The sequence below is a fragment of the Pholis gunnellus genome (genome assembly GCF_910591455.1).
Source record: "Pholis gunnellus genome assembly, chromosome: 6".
NCBI lineage: Eukaryota > Metazoa > Chordata > Actinopteri > Perciformes > Pholidae > Pholis > Pholis gunnellus.
In genome coordinates, this window is record NC_136532.1 from 9,053,957 (window position 1) to 9,072,934 (window position 18,978).

Consider the following 18,978-nt stretch of genomic DNA (forward strand, 5'->3'; position numbering starts at 1 on the left):
TGTACCAAGTGTAAACTGTCCCCACACAGCCTACACTTGCTGCATACTTCTGCATACATGCTTTCTTGCATCACTGTCCTTTGACTTTGATTTTGTTTGATTTAGAGAAATGAGAGAGAGGTTGATGTGAGACAAAAGCAACAGCCCAGAGACAAGCTCAACTCTAGCTTTTATATCTTTACATCCACGAGCTTTCCCTCGCTCTCTCTCTCTCTTACACACACACACACACACACACACACACACACACACACACACACACACACACACACACACACACACACACACACACACAAATGGTTTTGTCTAGCTCTGTCTCTCAGCTCGTTCAGTCTCTTTTTGTTTTACTTGCATCCCACATGCCCGTTGCTGCCTTAGTCTGGGCCTCATTTGACAAATCAGAGTGCATTACAATGAGAGGCTGCTCCTTAGCCAAATATTCCCCCCAGTCTGCACTGGCTGGCTTCCTGCAGATATGTGGATATCTGAATGAAGATAAGATTAGGTGCAGGCGAATCAATCAAGGCACAGAAGACGGAGACGGCACCTCCCCGTCCATGCATCACACTAAAGGAAAATGCGTGAAGAAGGTTGTTTCAGGACAGTTCCTCTTGAAATGTATTGTTGTGATGCCCCGCGGTTTAATAACGAGCATGATATAAAATGAAATAAATGGAAATATCACATAAAATATCACTAAAATATCAAGGGCATTGAGTTACTATGTGCATTAAATTGTTACTGTATACTCTGTTTCATGCTTGTGCACAAAAAAGGACATGTTTTTGAATTGGGAAATACTAAAGGCACAGTAACCAGTATTTCCTCTACTTACATATCTATTTTGCAGTTTGTAGTTTCGTACACAAGTGCAGTATTATCCTCTCACAACGTGCTTTTCTTGTCATTCTCTCATGATCGATGATCAATCGTATCCCTCTTCCAAGACGCAGAACACATAAAGACGCTCATGGCTAAATCTCAGATGATGAAAGCCTGGCACGCAGGTGGCATCAATCCCTCATGAGGCGTTCTGTCCAACTGTTTGCTCTGGTGGCAACAGTCGCCCACATCCCCTGAGACGCATTATGACAACTTCTTCACTCCCTCTTTGTTTTCTCTGTTGTTTGATTACCCTCAGCTGTCATTAGCCGTCTTTGTTTCTTCAGGAAGAAGAAGCAAAAAGGAAAAAAAAGGAGAAATTAATCGCCTATTGCCACGCTGTATGCAAATCTTTGCTCAGACCCCGTTAAGCCGATGAGAGATGTGATAGTGGAAGAGAGGAGTAATTGGAGACAGATGTTGGAGAGACGGATCATCCGAGACGGATCACTGAGCCAAAACTAAGATGCCACCCTTAATAGGATCTGGCAGAAAAATTATTATTTTTCTCTGTTTCCTTTTCATCTTCCCTTTGTTCAACTGTATTTTTGATAATGAAGTCTTCTGTTACATTTGCTTGCCTCTGAAAAATATGAATCATTCTGTTTTTTTTATGTGGTCGCATGTACTTGTTTTCTTAATCATCAGTTCTCAGATGATGCTTCCGTGTGCATGACACCAACGGAGGGCTCATCCACTTCCTGGGTGTCTGCCCCGCCAGCAACAGAGGGGCCCACACAGTCCACAATAAAGACAAACCAAACATGTCAAGCTACCAATTACAGGAATTGTGTTGACTGTATTCTCATTTACCTGCCCTGAAGTACTGTTTAAATGCAAAAAGATGCCATTAATTATATAAGCAACAAAGTGAATTGACGACATAGAAAAAGTAGCTGTCAGCTGGGTACTTAATGATGCCTCAATGTGCCGCTTCACTCAGAGCTCTCTACTCTACTTTAACATAGTTTATGAATGCAACCACAGAAGGTCACGAGAGGTCACAGATTTAATTGAGATATGCAAGATGGTAGAAACTAAATTTAAACCAAGAACTAAAAACATTTTAAGTACCTTCTCTTATTTGCAAACGACATTCTGTTGCAGCGTTCCCCTTTGTTAAACTGTGTACTTTACACAGAGAAAATCTTTACAGTAGTGCATCATTTAATGGCATACTGTTGGCACATGGAGGACTATAATTCACTGATGTCCTTAACTTCCTTTGAAGGTTGATTTAAATCTGACACACAAAGACAAAGTTTGTGCTTTTCTTGAATAAGTAAAGAAGATATGTCTAATTGCATGACTTCAATTATGGCTCAGGTCCATGTTTAGTTTTCTTGTTTGTTTTAGTTTTTTTCTGAGACTGAGAGCCAAACAAACAAGCATACAGAGAAAGTAACTGAGAAAGACTCGGAGATATGTCTTTGGGAAAGCAGGTGGTCCATCGCCTAACATTTGTTCTCAACCAAGTAAAACAAACAAACCAGCAGATGAGGAGAGCAACGGTTTTGAACTAAAAAGGTTAGCCAACACTGCAAAATGAACACCTTCATTGCATTTATTTAAATAGTTTTTTGTTTCTTTGATCACATCTTAAAAAAAAAAAAGGGAGGCGGCCAAGAAGAGGGAAAGCTTCTGGAAAAAGAAACAGATTGAAAGAGAGAGAAGAAAGAGACATGAAATCTGTCTCTGACAAAAACAGACGGTGACAGAGCGAGACGGACGTGAGAGCAAAGCAAACGCAAAAAAACAAAGTACGATGAGAGTTGCAGAAGAGATAGAGAAAGAGACTAGAATGCTGAATGTGCATGTCTCTGCCAGGCTTTATCTCAGAATCATAAGCATATCAATAGGCTCATTGCTTATACCTCGACCGATCTGCATTATTAATATAAAAGGTGACCTTCAAGACATAAAACACAGCACCTCTATTTGCATGCAACCTGCACATGTGAATGCTTTAAAGTGAATGACAGTAGTCCAGAGAGCTTTCCTTTGCTCCCTCTCACTTTTGTGCCAGTTTGCGTTTTTTTCCCCCCGAATACTGTATGCGAAAACTATGTGCAAATGATTATTTTTCTATGTTTTTTTGTAGTTATAATGCTTTAGTGAACACATGGCATGATCCTTTAAGTCACCCAGACAGAATAGCCAGGACAGAGCATCCGTCTGGCCATCCAGCCATCCATCCATCCATCCATCCAGCCATCCATCCATCCATCCATCCATCCATCCCTCCGTCTGTCCTTCTTTCACCTCTCAATGAGCAGGTCCTCCTTCAGTGTGTCTGACCGTTTGTCCCCGTCCACTCAGTCAAGCTCAGTGGACACACTAAATGAGTGAACCGTGTACCACCTTGCTCCTCTCAATGTGGAGGATCAGTGACTGACGTCAAGGTCGTCCCAGATTACTGAGCTCCGGCAGCATGTCAAGGCGAATGAGACTAGACAACCTGTGGAGGAAATCAGCTTCGCGGCTGTCTTAACTGCCACAGTCAACCACATCTCAACAGTCACTGCACTTGACTTAAACCCTTTCTCTCCATGTGGAACACACAGGTCATCTACGTTTGTCGCCACTTCACTTGTGGGGTGTTACATTTCACAACTATACCCAAGTGAGAAAGATCAGCGTAGATAAATGAAATCATCCACTGAAAGAAAATGCTTGATCGTGGTTTGAAGGGCACGGGGCATGTTTCACAAAGATGAACCGAGGTCTTATGACTGGTAAGAGTTGACGTTGATCACAAATGTATTACAGACAGCAACGAACCACTGCAGAGCACCTCAGAGATCATAGTCCAGAAACAACTCAAAGCACAGCGTAGCACTTCCACATCACCGTGGAGCCTTAGATTCAAGACAGGGTCCTGAATGTCTTCTGCCAATTTAACATATTTGCTGCCAAAGCACTTTTGAGAATGTATAGGCCTGATTGAATGCAGGTGGCAGAGCTTGACCCACTACCGAGAAGCTGCCAGCCCTACTTAATTAAGTTCATTAGCAGTGGTTTCAGTGGTGCGTTTTAGTGCCAAACTGTACGTTGTCAAAGGCCCTCCACACCACCAAGGAATAATTGCTATGGAAAACACTGGCACATACTGCAGATGGATTCTGTGTGTGCACCACAAGGCACCTTTTGAGACTGATTTGTGTATATATATGCCTTGCATATGTTAATATGGAAGCAATACAGTCTGATTCGGGGGAGTTTTAATTGGAACCATGGGAAAGAAATGCTTATGAAGGCAAGGAGAGAAAATGATGACTGATACACTCAGATGCTTTCACAGCAACAGATTTAGGTGCACGAGTGCTCTCACACGATCAGTCACTGAAGCTCCATCTACTCCCGGGGGTAATTAAACAGAGTTCCTTTTTTTTTCTCAACAGTTGATATTTATCCTAAAATAATTTGGATTTCAGGAGAAATTTCACCTGTAGGACCTAAAAATGCTGGGTTGAAGCAAATTAATATCAATGAGATCTGTCATCACCGAGGGAAATCTCGCTATCAGTTAGCAGGCTGACTGACATACTGTGCGAAAATATTTCACAGTAGCTCTGTTAATTTGGGAACCTCCACAGCCGCACTCACCCAAAATTAATGAACAGCTGGTGTTTGCTAAAGTGAATCTTCCAGATCATCCAGTCCCATTGGTCTCATGAATCCGTCTACATCTTAAAGCATCTGCTATTGTAACACGGCTTGACCGTTCTTTATTCACCATTTATGGTCCAACGGTGGCGTTAACATTGACCCCTCAAAAGCCTCCAGTCACTCTTGCATTGGTAAACATGTGTAAACAGTGAGAGTGGAAAGCTTTGGTGTGTCTTTACTCATTCAGTCAACATAACCACCTGTCAGACGGAAAGGAAAGATCAGACACTCGATTACCCAGAATGAATTTACTTGTGGGCATGGTTTACAGAAACCTGCCCCGGAGTTCATCTCAGACCTGAGCTGAATGTTTCTGAGCACAGTTTGTTCACTCACAGGCTGCAGGTAGACTTGGGGACGCATGCCTTGCAGTTTGATGGGGATTGCTGGGGAGACTGGGAATGAGTTTGCTATTGAAGGTCTGCACTTGGCCATTACAGACACATTTCAATGTCTACCTGACCACATGCAGCCCAATGAAGGGGGCGAGTGCAGTGTGGAAATGATTTCTGCTGCAACTACTATGCAAGTCCCTGAGTGTTAGTGTGTATCTGTGTTAGTGAGAGAGAGAGTCCCTTGAACTCCGTCTTTCTTTGCAGGTAGAGGTCATGACCGTGGTGTATTACAGACTAATAAACAGTGTGTGTGTGTGTGTGCGACTGTGTGGATGCATGCTTTGGATTCTGGCGATGTGACCCAGACACCAGGGATTATTAGCCCTGCCGAGCCATAAGAAACAACAGTCCTCCCTCTCTTATTCTTTGTCCGCAGGTGCCTTTCAAATGAAGAAGCCCTGCTGTTATTCGACGTGGACCACATCCTTACCATTTGACATGGAGTGGAGATCATTATGGTGTGTGATGAGTTAGCGAAAACATGAACAAACCTGTGTCTATTTAAAGTGCAGACGCACTGACCATTAAAGCTACACAACTTTAACGTAAAAAAGTTGTTCTGTTTTGCAGATGTGGTGGCGTGTGAGCAGGGCTTCAACTGGAGAAGCTGTTCTATTTAGGCTCTTTTTCTCGGGGCGCACAAAGTGCAAATCTTTCATTTCTTACTGAGTTTCTATTAATACTCACCACTTTGGTTATACCCCAATGGATCCCTCACATCCTTTCATGAGCTATACTTCCATGTTTCGGGTATAGGTGGAATTGGTGCCACACAGTTTCAGATTCATATCATATTTTTAGCTCAAACCCTTTGTTCACACATACAGACTCAGAGGAGCAGGCTCACTCTTGCTTCTGATGAGCGTTTAAGGTTAAGCACTTCATTTATATACTCAGCTCTGATTATTATCGGCTACACGGCAAATTAGTTAAAGGAGCAATGTAGAACATTCTAAACATTGATATAGCAGCAGACAACATTTGCATTGTCAACTTATAGTGGAGTAATGTCTACCTAAGTAGAGAGTGAAGTCGCTCTCCCTCTTGTTTGTTGTAATCAAAGCTTGGCCGCATGCTGTTAGTGTGTGCTCGTGCATGCGAGTGTGCCTGCACTACTCTCTGATGGTGGTTATAGCTAATAACACCCTCCTGATTGACAGCCTCGTCCCCCTCAGGTAAACACTGATAGCGTTGTCAGCACGTTTGCCGTAGTTTAAACTGTTAGCAAAGTTAACACCGTTAGCTACGAGCCGCCAGCTCATGCGTGTCGCCACATTGAGAGCCACTGAGAGGCAATCAAAAAAATCCCAATCTCGTATGGTGCGCCTTTAATTTAGTTTTCACACTTCACTTTTCCTAACCCGGTCCCGGTAACTTGTTATTGTGTTGGGGAAGTCGGTAACATCGACAATTTTCTCCATTTTGTAAGAAGTAGTCTACTCTAGTTTTGCAGTCCTGTTTGTATTGTTTGTTGGCGTGAGACAGACTTTCTCAAGCTCCATCTCACACTCTCTCTACACCCAAACAAAGCCCCCCTCCCATAATAGAAAATAGCTGTATAGATTAACTACTGCCTCTGCACATAGCACAACACAAGGTGTTATTTTTTCACATTCCGTCAAATATGTTTAACTTCTATATTCTAAATCCATCATCTAATATCTGTAAAATCTTTGAAATGTGAAATTTATTCTTTTTCACTCAAAAACTTCTTTCTTTTCTTTTTTTATCTCTTTGAGATGCTACAATTCATTACTGGCTTTTCAACGACATGCAGCAACACAAAATATTACAATGTTCATCAACTTTTTTGCATTACCATGCTGAGGCTGGCTGATGAGGCTGCATGGGTAAATAATGGGAAGTGTTGAGCAGTGTTACATCTTAAGACGAGTGAGAATGGATTGCAGATCTCATTACTGATTACTGCTCCCCACAGGCATTGGGACTTTTTTGTTACTTTAGAGGAACTTCTGAGTTTAACTTATTCCTTCACTACCACTCTTTCCCTTGTACATCTGCCCCCATCTCTCTCTGAAAACCACTCTCCCTTCGGCTTCACTCCAAATCCTCTCTCCCAAGTTCTCCGGACTGTGATGCATGGCTGTCTGTGTTTTTTAAAACTCCATTAGTTGCTGGCACCAGGCTGCCTCCTCTCCCACAGACAGAGATAAAGACGCAGAGCATGGCTGCCCAGCAAGCCGCATGAAAATGAGAGGACAGTGGGGAGAGATGGAGGGAGACGAGAGAGAGAGAAAGGGGAGGGTGGATGTGAAAACTCCTCGATATTGGCCAGACGCAGAAGAGCAAAGGGGCAGAGAAGGGAATGAAGGAAGGGAAGGAGTAGGACATCGGGATCACGATGAAAATAAAGGAGAAACAAAATAGAGTAGAGGGAAATCATGAAAAAAGACAAAATAATCATACATGCAACAGGAACAGAAAAAAGAAGGGGTAGAAAAGAAGGGAACTGATGAGAGGCAGCAGATATGAGAGACAGAGAAGGCTGAGGAAAGACAGAAGGAGAAGCTTTCCATTCTGAATGAGAGACAAAGGAAGGAGGAGGGAGGAAAGAATGAGGAATGGAATGGGCTGAGGGTGATGAGGATAGGAAAGTGGGGTCAATTGTAACCAGATATCCTGCCACCAAAACCATTTATATCATGTTTTCTGTTTCTTTTTTTAAAACCCTCCACCTCCTCCTTTTGTCCCCCTAATTTATCTACAATCCAGTAATTGAACTTTCTCCTCAAAGCAAAACACAAGGGAGTAACAGTGATTCATCTTCCGCTGTTCTTTTTCATCCTCTTTTATCTTGGAATTGAAAATGTTATCTAATGGTTAGCTTTAGGTCGCGGAGCTGGCTAGACATGACACAGACCAGGCGGATGAAAAATGTGCTGAAAAAGTTATTTTTCTTTCAGCAGGGGCATTTGGCCCTTGGATTAATACGTTGTCTGAGTTTATCAACTTTGCTCTTTGGGTTTCTATTGGCCTAATTGCTTTTGTGCTCAACCACCCCCCATGTTTCTCTCAGCCAATCTTTGAGAGCATGTTAATCTCCTACAGGCCTAGAAGTGTTCTCATAATGCATCTCTGTATCTTGAACTTAAGCACAAAATAAAAATAAATAAAAACAATAAAAAAAAACAATAATAATAATTAATAATTCCATTCCCTTAAAACATTTTAATTATATGGCCAACAGCTGGTTTGGAAACGAGGTCTCACACCAAATGTATGACTGTAAATATTGTAAAGTCAATATCTTCGTTTTTCAGGTAATGTGATTGCTTTTAGGTTTCCGTCTGCTTATTTCCTCCCAGCTAAGTATGAGCCACCTGATTATTTTGTGGCAATAAATGACCATTCTTCTCTGGCTCATTAAGGTGAGTTGTCTCGTTAAGGGTGTGAGTGATATCATTATAACCACAAAGCTCTTTATTGGAGGTATATTATTAGGAAAAGGAAGTCAGAGTAATCAGAGTGAAATGAATGCTTTTAAATCATACAGCATGCGCAAAGAGCGGCATGATTTAGCCCGACTCAACCTCAGCAAAAACAAAAAGTCAACTAAATTAAACTCACACACTGACACAACAAACCCAAGTAATATTAATGTACTGAGTTGTATCTTTGTTTTCAAAGTTGTATTTGTTTGCAGTGATTGTCAACTGATCTGCGGCCCACATACCGCCCGCCAAAGCTTTCCATCCAGCCCGCAAAACTGCTGCAGGGGCAACCTGTTGAGCTCGCAGGATTGTCTATCTAAGCTTTGCTTATACTCGTGCCATGCACTGTGGCTCGGGCCTCCAAGACCATGCACAAAGGCGTTTCTGCTCAATATATAACCTGTATTTAACTAGGAAGTCACATTGATATTAAAACCTCTTTTAGAAGTGAGACCTCGCCAAGACAGGGTCAAATAGCAGCATCCGACCCTACACAAATGTAGTTGAGGTCATTTACAATCTATAAAATAAGCCTTTGTGTATGGCAAAACTAGCTCTGCTTCTTTAGAGTTTGTTTGAGTTACACAGCAATGAATAATAATTCAAGCAGGACAAGAGGAAATTGAAATAAGGCATTTTCAGTTCTCCTGGTTTGTTCAGCACCAGATCAAGTAATGCATGTGAAACAGGTTGGAAAGCTGAGGACTTTCTTTTGCCCTGTAAAGTTTAAAGCTTGTCCCTACTAAGCACAAGGAAAATCAAACCGTAAGATTGTTTGCTACAAGGGCAGCACATTTATGTGCACTTATGTTGCAACCATACTGTACTGTGTATATACTGTAAGGGTTGAAACAAACTTAAACTAATGAGTTGTTGTATCAAGAGGCACTGGAAAACAAGGATTGCTTTTGTTAAGGCAATTTTAGATCTCCACTTCACTCCAATAATGTACTTGGTAGAATACAGGCTTTGCTAGGTGTGTCTGCATCGACTAATGTAATGTTTGCGGCATACCTGGTATGCAAATCTGGACAGGAACAATATCTAATCCCTAGCGAACACAACATTTCAAACTGAAGCAGTCGATTACTTGCGGCTCCTTTCTACCAGCCGGTTAAGAGGAGTAAGGAGTCAGCATTCAATGATAGTATAAAACAATAAAAGTCAATTAAGTTAGCTGTTTAAAAAGTGTGAATCACCTCAACCATTAGAGACCCTTCAGTATAAATGAGGACAGAAAACGTATGGCTGATGGGTCCAGTAGTATGCAAGATTAGCCATGGACAGAGAGACACACACACACTTGCACACCACCACATAATCTCCTATTAGGTGTTACGCCTATGGGAGATAACTATTTTGAATGATGCAAAATAGCTGCAGAAAACGTTGGGGCATCAGGTGAAAGCAAAGCTTTGCAGGTGCAATGGAGACGCCATCCTTTATTTTCTGAATTGTTTTATTATTTACTATGGATTTTAATCCTTTCATATTGTCCTGAAAATACATTAGCTGAATTTACAAAAGTGTTTGGTTGATGTCTGTATCCTTGTTACCAAGACAGTCCACTCCAACAACAGCGGCGGTCACTTTAACCTGGGTGCCTTGTGTGGTGGTCTCAGATGCCAAGAGACGTGACAAAGTGATAAAAATAACAATTGGAATAGTTTTTGTATATGCTTTTTTTTTTATCTTTCCTTGCTTTCATGAAATCAATCTTTAGAACACGCATGACAATAGCAGCATGCCCCTGAAGGAATATTTCATCCTCAAATCTTGATGATAATGATAAGCAAGCTCTCTGCAGAGAATCATAGCATTAAGAAACAATGATTAACAAAGACAGACATGCCTTCTTATACAGTAGGAGATGCAGGCTCACTCACACACACACACACATACACAGTCAATTGTAAATGTAAAAGTGCTAACACACCCACACAAATGCAAACAAACAAATGCCTTCACAGACGCAATAGAGCTGCACATTAATTGCAGTCTTCATCCGGTGACTTTCATCGATTTCCTTGTTAGGTGCCGTAATTATTATAGACGCAAGGAAAAAAGCAATAGAGAAAAAACGATATTGCGAGGCAGAGAGAGGGCAAGAGAAGAAGAGAGAAAAAGGAAAAGGGAGTGAAAAACAACTAAATTGAGAGTAAGACGATTGAGTGGGTGTCAGACGGATTCGTGAGTCGTGGCAGGCAGAGTCAAGACGAACAGATAAATAAGGCAATTAAGCTTCATTATCACATACGGAATGATCAGAAAGTATAGATAGACAGAAATAGATTCATGTCTTTCTGCCGTTATTAAAGAAAACAGTTATTATCCCCTCTTCTGACTTCCCTCCTTTCTCTCCCTCTTGTCTCTTGACACCAGCCCAATTCCTCACCTCTCTAGCAAACATGCCAGATTTTAATCACCACAATTGGCAAGGGTGGTTTCTATCAATGTGCATCTCCATTCTTTACATCTAGCTTATATCATTCCCTTATTACCAATGTCGCTTTCAATCGTTACCGTCTCCTGTCTTTAATATGTAGAGAACATTTCCCCCCCCCCCATTTCCTTCTCCTGTATTCCTCTTTTCATCTGCTCTCCCTGAGCCTGAGTCTGAGTCACAGAAACACTGTCATCACGCAGGCAGAGAATTGTAACAGCAGGAAAATATGTTTGCTGTTTGGGCTTGTTGTGTTGAATTCTAATGAGCTATCAGACTCTGCAGGAGAAGAGCTTTCTCTTTTCCCTGTCAGGGTGATTTGCACTACTAGAAAATAGAAAATGAGAGAAGCCAGGGCCAAAAAAAAGGCATTTTCTGGTCTTAGCAGAAGCTGGGTTATTACAGAGGATATTGCAGCAGTCATACCCAGGCACAGTGACATATATATATATCAAGCCAGCTTATGCCTCTGCAGGGATTTCATTCAAATCTAATAAAATACATGACAAACACGTAAAATATGACATTATCATTGTTATTTTTAAATCTAATGAAATGGGTCTTGCCTCAGCGGTTCGGTAACTGCACCATGTCATTACACAAATAATACCACAAGCACCAGTGCTGACTTTAAAAGAACAAAAACCAAAAACACACAAGAGGAGGAAGGAGGAAATGATTAAAGGAAAGACGAGAGGAAGCACAGGAAGGATATTGTATGTTAGCGGGCTCGCTACATAACTTCAGGCCACCCGGAGACCTAAAAGCTTTGTTCATGAAAAGTCAACCTCGCTTTCTCTCAAACAGAGAGGGAGAGAAATCACAAACACTGAGATCTGTCACCCGAACACAGCTGGGCCACCCTGCTCGGTAACCTTGGCAACTCCCTGACCAATGGCTGGTTGGCAGGAGGTCCTTAAAGGACCGACACTGACACAAACACACGCGCCGCTGCCTACAGATCTCTTGTTGACTGTGCTTTGAGAGGGTAAGCAGGTGTTGGAGAGGCCTCTCTAAGTTGAGAGCACACCGACACATGCGCGCGCACACACACACACACAACAAGCAACACCTCTCCCCGTACGCCGTTGCTTGCGAAATCTTTAGATCCCATCTACATGAATTTACGTTTTGTTTTTCTTCCATTAAGGAAAAGGGACAATGGGGAGATGACAGCTGGATGGAAAAGCGAGATGGAGGAGTGGACAGAGAGAGGGAGGGAGAGGAGAAAGACAGACGACGAAGAGGCCTGTGGTCGCTCACCGTCACTCTCCAGTGCCCTCTTCCCAAAGCTTACTCTCTTTCTCTGTTATGTTTACATTCTAACCATCGCTCCTTCAATTCATCTCTCCCTCCCAGCACTTATGTCATCATTCTCACCAGCCTTCCTATTACTCTTCCTACTTTTCCTTGTTCCTCTATCTGCCTCCCTTTATCACCGTCACTACTTCCTGTATTAGTCATTCTTCTCCTTCCTTCTGCCCGTCCATCCATCCACGTTTCACCCATTATTTTTTTCTTCTTCTATTTTTCTCTCTCATCCTGCCTCTTATGTCAAAATAATAATTTAAGCTGCAAGTAATTAAGTTTTACTGTGAGGGGAAATATGACCCGGGCCACTTAACGCATCATTGTCAGTGAAGGAGAGGCCTCATTTGTAGTCAAACAAATCCTGCCCTTCTCTCCATCTCTCCAAATCCTCTCTCTCATGTTTGATTGAGTGTTTTTTTTCTCTATGATGGCTTTTAGTCCCACTGATTAATGCGCCCAACACTCCATTAAAGCAATAGGAAAATAAAGAATTTATGTATTAATAAAACATGGTGTTAAAATCCACCCACCTCCTCCGTCTCTGCGCTTGTTCTCGTTAATCTCCTCTATTTCTTCAACCCTTCCCTCAATCCTCTTTTCCTACATGTTGACTGTCTCGGCCCCTGTGTCTCCATCTATCCCGCCATCGTTCCCTCTCCTTGCTATTCTTCCTTTTCCTTTCTCACCCGTCTACCTCCATCTCCAGTCCTTTTTTAGTCCCTCGCTCCTCCCTCATCTCTCACTCTCCCGATTGCACCCTCCCCGCTCCCCTAGCACCCATTCGCCATCCATATCATCTTCCTCACCTCCCTTCATCTTTCTCTGCTCTGTCTCAATCATCCTCTGGTGTGCTGTGACGGCCTCATCCAGGGCTGAAGGATCAAAACAGGCCTTGGTTGCTCTATCTTAGGAATCAGCCATCATCGTCATCACTGAAGTCATTATGGTAAATTGGTGAAAGCTTATAGGCTTGCATTACACAGCGCCTTACTTCCAGCAGCGAGATATATGCAGCAGATGTGAAGAAATTATGATATATTTTATCATAATATCTGGAGACATTATGCTAAATGGGCAGATGTTGAGTGATGGGCTTGTTCCAGAAAGGAGTTAAGCATATGTGTGAGAAGTGAATTCATTTTCCTTCATCGATAACATTTTCAGTGAAACTCCAGCGGCCAGAAAAGTTAAATCCATTTGACAGAAGGTTCATAAGTTAAAAAGGGAGCACAAGCACATGCCTAAAGGATATATCAATTGAATTTTGTGGATAATACAACATGAATAAACACTGTGTGCTTCTGTTGATTGGTGTGGCCTTATCAGCTGAACCAAAACTAATTTGAAATTCAAATACTTTCGTTGGGAAAAAGGTGTTCTGCAAATGACAGCAGAAATGCAAAAGTGCTTCAGCTGAGGCGAATGTCCTCCATACAGTATAATCCGTATGTATATGTACATATGTATGAGGCATTTAAAATCACTCACCGTTTACCACACGCCAGCCTGCCCTCTCTTTCTCGTCCTGTTTCTCAGCCTTGATTGGCTGCTACATGCACGTGTGAAATTCTGAACTTCAAGAAATGTTCAAAGCGGATCAGTTCAAGGTAAGGTTGGAAGGGTAGTACATTCACTAACATATTTACCTGTCAAAGTATTATGAGACTTTGTTAATGAACTGGACCTTCACCAATTTATTTTTACTGCTGCCCTTGATTTGAGTAAACATTGCAGTAAACGTTTCAATACAGTATTTTTCTTTTTAAGACCCTGCCATCAATATGAGACTTGGGGGGTAGTGATAAAATACAGTGCAAGGACATGTGGGAGAAGACGCATTTTCTAAAGTGGATCCTTCCCATAGTGCAGCAGAAAGTCGTACAGACAGAAAATCACTCAAACTGGCAATCCACTCAACTCTAAAATCACTCAGCAGTCATTAGAGAGTCTTGAGGCCTGACAGAGAGTAGCTGTCATAGCTTCACATAGGGACACTTACATCAGCTGAGTCAGGTGTGTGTGTGTGTGTGTGTGCGTGTGTGTGTTTCTGCACAAACATGTATGTGCCTGAGCATGCAAATGTAAAGGTTTTAGTGGCTGTTTCAGATTAAGTGTGTGTGTGTGTGTGTGTGTGTGTGTGTGTGTGTGTGTGTGTGTGTGCATGCCACGCTTGTATGATCATATGATCACCGATTTAATATTATGAAACAGAGCTATGGACTTGTAACAAAAACATGAACAGCACATACATACTGCACAGAAAGAAAAAAAACAGTGTGACAGCACTGGATGTTGCAGAGCTGGTTGTTTAACAATTTATATTCAGATGTATTTTTTAGCTGAGGCAGTCACCATGTTCTACTCTTAATATTACTTTCCCTTTTTATGACAGAAGATATGATGCTTCATATTATCAGTAATTTACAGGCTGCAGTCCAGGGGGGTGCAGAGTTAAAGTAATTAAGAGGGTAAGTAATATTGATACTAAATGTTAGTTATTTCTTTTACAAGTTAGCACAACGGTCAAATGCTGAGCTGCCAGGAGCTCCTTGGCTAAAGGGCTTGCCTAACGTCCCACACACAAACACACACTGAGAAAAAAATACTCCCCCCCCCCCCCCCCCAGAGACCAAGTAAGAATAAACGATCACAGCCGAGTAACGCATTGCCTTAAATGAAGACGTCATTATATCAAACAGTGACCCACAGCGTGCGCAGCATCTTTGATATATATGTGACACCGAGTTAATGAGATATCAAGTCTGAGGTGCAACACCTCAGTTTATTAAAGGTCTTAATCATTGACTGAAATGGGAGAGACGCAAACACATGTGACAAGCTTCCCCCTGCAGCTGGCTTTGCGTGTGTATGTGCGTATCACTGCTTGGAAGCAGTGCACGTGACTAAATGTGTTGGTGTATAAAGCATGCTGCCTATGGACGTGAGCTGTGTTTATGTGTATGTGCTTCCACACGCGGAGTGCATCCGCGTGTGTGTGTGCACGTGCATATATTTGTGTGCGAGTGATACCAGAGAAAGCTCAGACACTGACCCGTTCCGACATGTAATATTGTTCTGCTGCAAGAGATCCAAACTGAAAAGCAAGAAAATCCACAGTGCACAGGAAACACCAGTGACAGACAGGAGTAAGAGGTTTATTGTGGAAGAGAAAAGGCCCATGAGAAAGAGCGAGAGAGGTAGAGCGGCATGAGGGAAAGGAGAGAGACAAAATGATCCTGAAGGGGAAAAAAATGTATCAAGTTCTTAACCTCATCGGAATCAAATATAGCAAAGGGACGAGATGGAAGCAGACAAACGCATCCAAATAAATCAAACGGAGACAGAGCACAAAAGATGTCCGAGTCTGGCTGACTCATGGGGTCTGTAATCACATCACGGCCTTCCAAATAGCCTCCAGCCTCAAATGACTATTCCAGGTATTGTGTTCACTGGCTTCCAAATATATTTGTCAGTATGAAAAGAAGTCAGAACAAGTTGAAAGTCTTCACCGAAGGATTTTTAAGGTAATTGTCTCCTAGCTGTTAAGTGTTTTACAGGAAGGCCAGGCTTAGTTTATGAATCTCCTTTTAGCAGACCTTGTGAAAAGCGACTGAGAACAAGAGATAATTTACTGTAGCCTATGACATATCTTTTTTTTTTTATGTGACAAGCTCCAATGTAAAATTATATCTTAGCAATTTTCTCTGAAAGGACGTATTTAACGTAGAGGAAGATAAAAGCGTTTTTTGACTGAATAAATTGAAGTCAAGTTTTCAGTCATAGTACTGTATTCAGGCATCATTAAATAATACAATTTGAGTTTCAACGGAGGTTTAAACATGCAATCAACCATGCCAACAGTGTCACTGCAGCAGGAAGAAAACATCCCCGTGTGTTAATGCAGCTTTGAGAAGGGGGACGGACATCAGTGTACCACTAGAGTGCACCCTGTAGCCTTTAACACAATGCAGATGAATAAAAAACTGACAGAGACGGAGGGTGCAGAGAGGAAGAATAGAAAGAGAGGTGGAAAAGGAAAGAGAAGAACTATAGAGAGGGTGGTAAAATTCGAGGGGAAAACAAGAATAGTGTCAGAACATAGAAGGATAGTAGCGCAGAGGTTTTCAAATTTTCCGTGGTGCAGTGAGAGACATCAAATCCAGAGAGAGACATTTAGAAGAAAGGGTCTGCCTCCTTCTTGCGGTCTCCGTCATTGCTGCTGTGCAGTGCTTGCTGCAACTCTGGAGGTGTCACCTCTGTCATGTAGAATTTATCCGTGAAAACCAAATCCTCTCTTCATCGTGCTTACGACCAGCCCTTCATCCAGCTCTGTCTCCTGCCACCCCTCCCTGCTCACACTCTGCTGCCATAGCGAAGCAACCTTATTTATATGAGTTACCCATCACAGAACATTCGGTGTCAGTGGCTATAACAACCATCCACCCTTAAAGCTGCACTTGGCAACGTTATTAAACATATTTCTTCTCATATTTGCTCAAGTGAATTACATATTAATCATCCCTATTACTTAATACAATATTTCCAGGCTTACTTGTGTGTAATAGGTTGATAAACCAAGGGACATCCTTTGCACCAAATCCTCCTTTAAAGCCGGGCATGAGGTGACGCAATCTCCAGATCATCCCTTATTTGGTCTGACGCTGCAATGGCCACGCTAGTCAACAAGCAAACAGGTGCTATACATTTCCAAGCGTGATGTCTGTCAGTGTCTCTGGCCATGCACTTATTGTGAGCATCACACGGACTCTGTCAGCTCTCTCAACTCCACCTCACGCTGGAGGCTTCAGCTGATCCCCTGGAAATTGCTGTTGCTGTAGTGATACCACAGTCCACCTTTTAGCTGCTCTGTGGACGCTGTGATGTGGCACGGATGTGTACACAGGGTGGAACTGATGTTTGGCACCACTCCCTAGCCAATCAGTGGAAAACTACATCGGTATCGTTGGCCTGGCATACTGTATCAACAGTGGTGGTAGATATCATTAAAAAAGAAACACACTGTTCTCTCATATATTGCAATGATGACATTTTTTGTTTGAACTCGCCAGCCTGTCCAGCAAATGTCAACAAATGACACTGTGAGGACATTATCCTTCTGTGCTACGCTGCTCTGTGATAGTGACCGAGCTGCATGCTCACCTCACCTTTTTTTATTCCTCAATATTGATGTGTCAAAGTTGCAATATTTTAGGATCTTTACATACTTAAAGCAATGTGACAGTTAAAATTGATTGAGAAATTGCCAGTATTTAAAACTCATGGATACTCTTTTATATGCGAGTTAAAAATTTCTCTCCGTGTTGGTCACGGAAAATTTCGTGAGCCCTGCATTAAAGAGATCAACATTTTTATACAGGACTTAAAATGACAATTAATATAATATTATGACTTTTTAATAGTTGCATTCTATAAAAGAATTTAAAAAAGATGCCTGAATTAGTATGCCAAACGTGTGTGTGTGTGTGTGTAAAGCTGCTGGTGTCGAGTTATGAGAATGAAGGTCTTCTTAATTTACACACACATGGCTCTGCTTAGCAATAAAAGACTTGCGCATGATCCTGGACTAATTAGTTATATGTGCTCGATAAACACCTCTGCCAATGAGCAACATATGTGAGTGAGTGTTAATAGTTGTGTGCTTCTATGCGGTTATGTGCTGCATTCATCACATCATTTAAAAAATACCACGAGCCGCTTTAATCACTCCTCCCAACACTTCCAACGCCTCCGATGCTGGCTTCAGTTCAAGTCTAATATATTCTAGAAGGAGGAGGGATAAAGTGAGACCCTCGCTAGAGTAGAGAAGGGCGATGCGAACAGAAAGCGGGTTGCGTGCAAATGAGACGCAGCAGTCAGATATTTATGATGTTGGGTAATCACCGAGGGAATTAAGTATTTTAGTCCGTGTATCGTTAACATCGTTCAGATATATTTATCCCTTATCAAGACAGACGACCCGGGCTGAGCTGTATGAGCTGTAAATCAAAACAGGAATGAGGCTGAGCTGTGTACGATGAGATATAATGTATTCCAGAAGAATATCCAATTTCCATAGATATATATATCGATTTGACTTGGATTCTACAAAGCTGGACCTGTCAACACATATCGGCACACTACACCAGAAAATGGGAAACATTAAGAGTACACAAAAACACAAATAAACACCTTGAGGTGTCAGTCAGTCTGTGGTTGTCTACGGCCTCTGTACCCTCTCATTTTAGGCTACTATTTATTATTAAAGTACCATAATTTGCCGTATGTATCAAACACAGTTTGAGTTAGGGGTGATGGTTTACAAGCAAAATTCTTTCTGGTACTGACATCACATCAGACAATTTTCAACGATCTTCTATGAAAACACGAACCCCTGATTTCAAATATACACATTTTATCACAATTGTCTATAAATGTTGTGTGAGTTTTGCAAAAGACTAAGAAGGAGAAAGAAGAAACCAAGGCAAAGGAGCATGACAACTTTTGCTGCATTGGTAAAGCCTTGTGTATTATACTAAGAGCTGAACAACTCATTGTGCTGGGTGCTTCTATTGGAAGACACCTAACCTGTTAAAGGTTTGTTTTGTGCAAGTTTTTCCTGTACCGATGTGAGGGTCCCTGGACAGATTGTAAAGCCCTCTGAGGCAAATTAGTGATTTGTGATTTTTGTGATTGGGCGATTATGTCACATGTGCAAAGCAATGTGACATAATTTACTAGCTGCCTATGTTATTCAGTGACAACCGCACCTGCACCCGGCGTGCTTGTCCCTTTGTCACATGACTTGTTGTTATGATTGGTTTGGACA

General features: G+C 41.9%; 1 protein-coding gene across 1 annotated transcript in view; it reads right to left on the reverse strand.

Annotated features, from left to right (window-relative positions):
• Window positions 1-18,978, reverse strand: part of grid2 (glutamate receptor, ionotropic, delta 2) — a gene marked incomplete at both ends in the record, with an annotated part of 431,005 nt that overhangs the window by 35,704 nt on the left and 376,323 nt on the right. The window lies entirely within an intron of this gene.